General features: G+C 56.2%; 1 pseudogene; it reads right to left on the bottom strand.

The window, feature by feature from the left end:
- The window catches only part of LOC135884608 (voltage-dependent L-type calcium channel subunit alpha-1S-like), a 46,672-nt pseudogene extending 38,741 nt beyond the window's left edge, over positions 1-7,931 (bottom strand).
- Between the last annotated feature and the right edge of the window lie 462 nt (positions 7,932-8,393).

Here is an 8,393-nt window from a genome sequence, read left to right on the forward strand (position 1 = left end):
TATGTGGGTGAAACCAAACAATCACTACACTCTCGAATGAACTTGCACAGTAAAATGATAAAAAACAAAAACACCCAATCACCTGCGGGCGAACACTTTTCACCAAACGACCACTCCGTATCTGGCCTCTCAGTTGTTGACCTCAAAGGAAACCTGCACGACGCTTTCAAAAGACGAGCCTGGGGGTATGTCCAGACTACCCGCCGTATCAGCGGGTAGCGATCGTTAAGACGTGATATATCGATCCCCAAACGCGCTCCCCGTCGATTCCGGAACTCCACCGGAGTGAGCGGCGGTAGTGGAGTCGACGGGGGAGCCGCGGCCGTCGATCCCGCACCGTGAGGACGGGGGGTAAGTTGGAATAAGATATGTCGACTTCAGCTACGGTATTCCTGTAGCTGAAGTTGCATATCTTACATCGACACCCCCCCCCCCCAGTGTAGACCAGGCCTGGGAGCTTAAATTCATAACGTTGCTAGACACCAAAAATCACCATCTTAATAAGAGGCCCTGGGTTTTTTTTGCCTTCCTCTGCAGCGTGGGGCATGGGTCACTTGCTGGAAGATTGTCTGCATCTTGAAGTCTTTAAACCATGATTTGAGGACTTCAGTGGCTCAGACACAGGTTTGATACAGGAGTGGGTGGGTGAGATTCTGTGGCCTGCGTTGTGCAGGAGGTCAGACTAGATGATCATAATGGTCCCTTCTGACCTTAAAGTCTTTGATTCTATGACACTGGATTTATGGCTTATTACAACAATCTGTTACCCACTAACCCCCTTTGTTTGTCCCATGACTGCAGAGGTGGTAACGGGCCACTTCACCTTGAATGGTCCCTTAGAATATGTGCAAGACTAGGTGGGTGAATGTGTTAACTACTTATGCTAAACCATCTGTTCCACCTTGTATTTAGTACAGAGCACCTTTCCCAGACCCGAAGAAGAGCTCTGTGTAGCGCCAAAGCTTGTCTCTCTCGCCAACAGATGTTGGTCCAATAAAAGATATTCCCTCACCCGCCTTGTCTCTATAGTCTTTTTAAGCAGAGCAGAGTCCCCTCCCCGGCTCTGCTTTTTACAAGTCTCTTTGGGTCTGTACCACAGCCCATACACTCCATGTAGCAAGGAAGTACTGTCTTATAGACCAACACTGGCTAGCCATGTGGCACATGTTTGTCTCATAGCTGTCCAGTAGGCCACCCCTCCTACTGCCAGTGGACTACTATCCCCTCTGCCACAGTATTCACGCTGGCAACACACAGGGGACAAGGCAGGGAGGTAGGTGACACTGCAGGCATTGGGGTTTCCAGGGTAGGATGTATGCAGGGAATTGCTCATACATGGGCCATGGCCCAGTTAAATCTGGCAGCCAGAGTGCTGACCTGCAGGATCCAGACATGCATAGATAGGATAGACCCTCACACCTCTGATACCCATTCGTCCTATGTGTCAAGTACACATGTAAGCATCCCTCCTGCCAGGCCAACACGCCCCCTGGGTGTGTGAGTCACACCAACCTGCCAGTCTGTGCCAGGCACCTCAGCTCAAAATGCCCCTCTAGCAGTGACGGCAGTTCAGATATTGGGGAGGGGTGTAAATTCCGGTCCCCGCTCATCCCACCCCCTCCTCCTGCAGCGACCCTGGGTCTCCCTCGGCCGGGAAGTCTCCCCACTTTCTGACCCACACAGTGTATGAGCCAGTGCTGCCAGGGGTCAAGTTCTTGGTGGACTCCCCTGTGTTCCACGGCACAGCAACAGACGCCCTGTGTGCCAGGTCACAACGCCATCTGTCAGCACAGGGGGGCGGCAGGCCATGTCAGTGAATGGCATTGCAACCCCCAGGTTGCCCAAGGGCATCCAGCAGCGCAGTGGCAGAGCTGGGATAGGATAGGAGCGTCTGTGGATAGCATGGTCCTGTGCTCCTTACTCAGCCCACTGTCAATCAGGTGTGACACCAATCGGATTACGCCGGTGTGAATGGGGAGCGAGAGGAGAACCAGGCCCTGGCATCTTTTCCTGGAGCCTCAGCACCCAGAGCTGGGAGGGGTCTCACATGCAAAGCTAAGGCAGGCCCTGGAGGGGAGACCTGCAGGGACTTTACAGAATCAGGATAAAGAGAGGGCCCCTCAGCCCAGCTGTAGGGGGCCAGTGGCCCACAGCGGACAGAGTGGTTGAGAAGATGGGCCACTGCGTTTCCCAGCTATGCCCTCCAGCCCTGCTCACGTCCATGCAGAGTGCTGCTGCAGAGATCACCTCCTAGCCCAGAGATGGGCAAACTACAGCCCATAGGCCACATCGGCCTGCGGGACCGTCCTGCCCGGCCCCAAGCTCCTGGCCCGGGAGGCTAGCCTCCGGCCCCTCCCCCGCTGTCCCCCCTCTCCCGCAGCCTCAGCGTGCTGCGCCGCCAGTGCTCTGGCCCGCTGCTCCAGCTGGGCAGCGCGGTGGCATAGCTGCAAGCTCCTGCCGCTCTGAGCGGTGTGGTAAGGGGGCTGGGGGGAGGGGGAAGTTGGATAGCAGTCGGGGCAGTCAGGGGACAGGGAGCAGGGGGATTGGATAGGGGGTGGGGTACCGGGGGGGTGGTTAGGACGGGGGGTCCTGGAAGGGGGCAGTTAGGGGACAAGGAGCAGGGGGGCTTGGATGGGTCGGGGGTTCTGAGGACGGCAGTCAGGGAGCAGGAAGTGGGAGGGGGCGGATGGGGCAGGGGCCAGGCTGTTTGGGGAGGCACAGCCTTCCCTACCCGGCCCTCCATAAAGTTTCGCAACCCCGATGTGGCCCTCGGGCCAAAAAGTTTGCCCACCCCTGTCCTAGCTCGTCATTTGGGCCATCTTGCCCCTCTCTTTGCCTCCCTCGTCTCTACTGCATCGTAGGTAAGCTAACTGTCTTCATTGGCAACGGCCCCAGGGCCTCTCCCCACCCTCCCTCTCACCCACTCCCGAGATTCCAGACGGCGACTCCTGCCTCCGACTGGACCATGACGGTAGGGTGACCAGACAGCAAATGTGAAAAATCGGGACAGGGGTGGGGGGTAATAGGAGCCTATATGTAAGGGGACTGTTGCCCCCTTACTAACACTCAGTGGGGGTGTTTTGGTTGGCTAGCTCCCAGCACTAAAAGGGGAAGGGTCGATGGCAAATCAGGAGCCTGAGACTGACAGTCCCCAGGAACAATGGGGAGAGGCCAATGCTCCAGATCAGCCTGATTGACAGGGCGGGCAGGCTAATCAGAGAGTCAGGAGCCCAGGAGGGGTCCCGTCCTCCGTGTGAACTGGAATTGCCTGAGTCAGACAGAGTGGGGCCGAGCGAAGGAGAAAGCAGGGGCCCAAGCTAAGCTGCTGGAAGCAGAGCTGCAGCCCAAAAGCCAGAGGGGCCAGAAAGCAGGTCAGAGCTGGGAGCAGAGTCACAGAAGCAGCCTGCAGAGCAGACCTGTAGCAACCAGAGCCAGAGAGGCCACCCAGGGAGCTGAAGGCAGAGCAGCATGGAGCTGGGTGCGGTGAGCAGGACCCTGGGCAGCAGGCCCAGTGCAGGGAGACACCTCAGCCAAGAGGCTCTGCAGGCCAGACTTGCAATGGGTTCTGGGTCATAGAATATGAGGGTTGGAAGGGACCTCAGGAGGTCATCTAGTCCAACCCCCTGCTCAAAGCAGAACCAATCCCCAAACAGATTTTTGCCCCAGATCCCTAAATGGCCCCCTCAAGGATTGAACTCACAACTCTGTCTTTAGCAGGCCAATGCTCAAACCACTGAGCTATCCCTCCCCTGAAGGGGGATCGTAACCCTGTCAGGGCGGGGGCAACGCTGGGAAAAAGGGTCCTGCCACCTAGAGCCTGAGAGCGTGTGGCCACTGCCAGAGCAAATGTCCGACCCGCAGCATCCCTGCAGCACAGCCCGGGCCTGAGAAGGAGACCTGGGACCTACAAGGAACAGACTGTGACCTGCCCTGACGTTCCAGAGACACTGTTTGTGATGTTCCCTGCCACAGAGCAGGGTGATGTGTTTCCTTTAACCTTTCCCATTTTTCCTTATTCTTTTTTAAAATTAATTGTTAATTAAACAACTTGTATTTGCTTTAAATTGTATGAAATGATCAGTGGGTCAGGGAGGTGCCCAGAGCAGAGAGAGTACCCCAGAGTGGGGACACCCTAGCCCCTGGCCTGGGTGACCACAGCAGGGTTGGGGATCGAGCCCCCCAGGAATCCTGGGCCCAGCCTTGTCGGGGTTTACGAGGACTCTGCCAGACAGGAGAGTGGAAGGGGAGTCCTCAAGGGCAGGGAGGCCTCTGGGTAAAGGAAGTGGGAGCGAGGACTCAGATCCTTTCGCTAGCCCACTTCACCGGGGTAGTGCAGAAGCCAGGAAAGTTCCCCACAATAGCGGGACCATTCCCCCGCTTACATATATAAGAAGAGACCCCAAAAATCGGGACTGTCCCTATAAAATCGGGACATCTGGTCACCCTACATGACGGCAGCCTCCATCGCCCTCCTGTTACGTTTTCTAACAAGCCCCTTTGTGCTTTCCTCTCCCACTGGGGCGGAGCTCCCTGTAAACACCCGCAAAGCTCCCTCTTCTCCTTCATGTCCCTCCGCAACACTCTCTTTTGCCAGGATGCCTGTGAACAAACCTAACAGCTTAAACTGTCAGCTCTCCGGGGCACGGACTGCAGCTCCTGGTCTGGCATTGCCAAGGGGCCGTGAGTGATGGGAACGGGGACTCCCTCGCCAGCCAGGGCAGAGCTGGCTCACTATACAGGCTCTGCTCCCAGCTCCCCAGGGCCCGGCATGGGGGGGATATGGAGCATGTCGGGGAGTGACCCGCAAGCACTGCACTACAGCTATTCTCTGCTTCCCTGGGCCCATAGGGAGGCACTAGAAGCAGAATGCAAGTCCACAGAGCCCTGAGATTGCTCTAAGTTCCACTGCGGGCCGGGGTGGCGCCTGAGAACACAGCGGGTTTTGATCCCCTGCTCCCAGTGCAGGAACGGACGCACCAGGCATTAGGTCCAGAGCACGTGGCGGACGTTTTTCCAACGGTGCCCAGGAGGCAGGAACCCAGGGGGAGTATTTCCAACCCAGACAGCCTCTCGAAGCTAGGAGACCCCGGCTGGAAGGCTGCCTGTTCGAACGGCTCCCTACGCAGATCACGGGGTATCTCGGTGAGGAATGCGTACAGGGGAACACATAGGAAAGAGCTGAGGACCAGTTCCTGGCTTGTACACTCAGCTTTCCCCAGAGCTCTGGCCCCCTCATCCACTGCTCCTCTCCTCCCATAAACAAGTGACGGGGCCTTGCTTGATGAATCCCAGGGCTCCTGAGACAGGCTGCAAAGCAGCAATAACTCTCCCTGGGAGCTGAGCGAGTGGAGGTGCCACTTCCGATAAGGAGCCTTTCCCTTTATGGACTCCTTAGCTCCCAGTCATAAACCTTGCCGCTTTTCTCCGTCAGGGCTGGCCTCTGTAACCCTGTCAGCGGGGCCTTAACTCTGGGACCTACACGGGACCCCCAGCCATAACTTAGCTGCCCGCTCAGATCCCCGAGGTAGGCTGCAGGACTGTCAGCTACCAGTTATTTATTCACTTTAAAAGCAACAATAGCAGCCCCTGCACATGCCCCTGGCTCTGACACTCTATCATCTCCGGGGAGGTCTGAGCAGGCAGAGGAGCGTGTGGATTTCTTTTCTTGTTTCAAGGTTCATGGGACTCTAGCGGCTGGATTGAGATCTCCGGGGATTTCGCTCTTTTGTATCCACACAGCAGGTGCAGCAAGTGTGTGTGTGTGTGTGTGTGTGTGAGAGAGAGAGAGAGACCACTGCCCTCTACTGGATGCAATCACAACTGCTCAACTGTGTGCCCAAGCCCCTACTCTGCTTACAGCTAATGGAGATTTTCATTTTGCTCTGAAAGTAGGGGCCTGGGCTTTCTGAAGCAAGATGAGCTGAATTAGGAGCCCGCCGTCACTATGAAATTCTAAGCGCTCACGGTGTGAAACAGAGGGACAACTATGCAGTTCTTAAGTGGCCAAACTGAGGGGGGCACAGAGGAACATTTGGGGGGGCAGAGCGCAGGGGGGGGGAATGCCACCCCGCCCCGCTCTGCCCCCAGCTCCACTTTGGCTCCAATCCCAGCCCCAGCTGAAGGTCGGGCCCCAGCCATGGCCCCGCTCCCGACCCCAGCCATGGCTCTGCTCCCGGCTGCAGCCCCAGCTCCGGCCCCGGCCTCAGCTCCAGTTCTCAGGGGCGGGATGTGGACAGGTTCCACTATGGGTAAGGGGGGGCAGGATGGAAAAAGTTGTGGAACCACTGATCTAAAAGACCGTCAAGCAGGGTTTTCCCCTAGAAAAGGCTCTAGAGCTAAAGCGAATATGGGAAATGGTTCAGATGAAAGCCTTACAAGATGGTTGCTAGAATAGGAGTCGTGACCAGGAACTTGACATGAGCCTCTGGCCCACACAGACTGGTTACAAGCTTCACCACCAGCCTTCATTTAAAATGAATTACTCACAAGCCCCCACCTAAGGGGTAGCCCCCCCCCTCCCATAAATTAGCACCACGGGGGCAGAGGGTTGTACTGGGAGCTGTTTGTCGGGGGGCGGGGGAAGAGACAGAGAGGAGCAGAATGAGAGACAAGAAAGAGAGGGATGCTGAGCAAAGAGCCGGCAAATCCCAAACCCCTCATTCCCAGCCCCACCCCAGAGCACTCACCACCCCCTGCACCCCAACCCCCTGGAAAAAGCCTAGAGAGGGCTTGTGGGGCGCTGGCTGAATGGGTGCTATGAGTGAGGCCACTTTGGTGCCTCCTGTGTTCAGGGACGCAGGACTTTACAAGGAAGGGACAAACACACAAGACTGCATCGATTGAAGATAATCTCAGATTCCATCGTCAATTTCTGTTCTCAACTGGACAACCCGCAGGGCCCCAGAATTTGAGTAGCTGCTCGGGTCAAAGGGGATAACGGAGTGGTTTAGTGCTGTTAACAGTCAACAGAGATGTTTTATTAACATAGAATCATAGAAGATTTGGGTTGGAAGAGATCTCAGGAGGTCATCTAGTCCAACCCGCTGCTCAAAGCAGGACCAACCCCAACTAAATCATCCCAGCCAGGGCTTTGTCAAGCCTGGCCTTAAAAATCTCCAAGGATGGAGATTCCACCACCTCCCTAGGTAACCCGTTCCAGTGCTTCACCACCCTCCTAGTGAAACAGTGTTTCCTAATATCCAACCTAGACCTCCCCCACTGCAACGTGAGACCATTGTTCCTTGTTTTGTCATCTGCCACCACCAAGAACAGCCAAGCTCCATCCTCTTTGGAACCCCTCTTCATGTAGTTGAAGGCTGCTATCAAATCCCCCCTCACTCTTCTCTTCTGCAGACTAAAGAAGCCCAATTCCCTCAGCCTCTCCTCGTAAGTCATGTGCCCCAGCCCCCTAATTATTTCAGCCCCCTAAACAGCTTCTTACTTGTGGGGCCAGCCACTCCCATCCCAACGCAACAGGGAGCAGAGGCCTGTATCTTGGTGTTGTGGGTCCCAGCTTCCCTTCCTGCTTATGGACTCAGAGGCTCAGGTGCAAATTTCACGACTACATAACTGGAGATCATGCAGCTCACGTGCTGGTGGCTTGGAGGGTGAAATTTCAGTGCCAGGCAGGCGCTAACATTCGTGGGCGAGGGGCTCAGCCCCTTCATGCTGCCTCGACTTGATGCCCAGGCTATTTTTAAAAGGTTAGTTTGGAACACAAGTGAAAGAAAAAGGTTTGCCTCGGGGGCTTTGCCGTGAGCGAGGCGGCGCCGGGCGGGTTTGTACAACACGAGGACGAGGCTGTCTCTTACCAGGCTGGAGTTGGAAGCGTTGGTATCATCGTTCGGCATGGGCAGGTAGACGGCCAACGCCACGCAGTTGGCAAAGATGGTCATCAGGATAATGATCTCGAAGGGTCTGTGGGTGGGCATTAAGGAGAAGCACAGAGCTGAGGCACAGTCCCTGCATATGCACCAATTAACGGTAACCACCTCGTCAGCTGGTACAATGCCATGGCACCGGCCATATTTACACAGGAAAGGCCCAGGGATGGACTAGCCACGGGGGCTGGGGGCACTGGCAGAGCTGGGGGGGACACCCAGGGCTGCAATAATACGGGGTGCGGTTGCCATCAGACCTGCCAACACTCCCACAGTTTCAGAGCCTCTTACAGATCTGGGGCACAGCCCATCAGTCTAAAGGGAAATCAGCCTCCGATTGGCTGCCTTCCCTACTGCCCCACCCCTTGGGGAAGGCTCCCCCTATGCTCTCCTGTGAACGGGGATGGGTTCCTGCCTCCGCTTCTCCCCATCTCCCTCCCACCCTAGGGTTGCCAACTTTCTACTCGCACAAAACCGAACAACCTTGCCCCACCTCCTGCCCCACCTCCTGCC

This window comes from Emys orbicularis, chromosome 10, assembly GCF_028017835.1.
Source record: "Emys orbicularis isolate rEmyOrb1 chromosome 10, rEmyOrb1.hap1, whole genome shotgun sequence".
In the NCBI taxonomy this organism is placed as follows: domain Eukaryota; kingdom Metazoa; phylum Chordata; order Testudines; family Emydidae; genus Emys; species Emys orbicularis.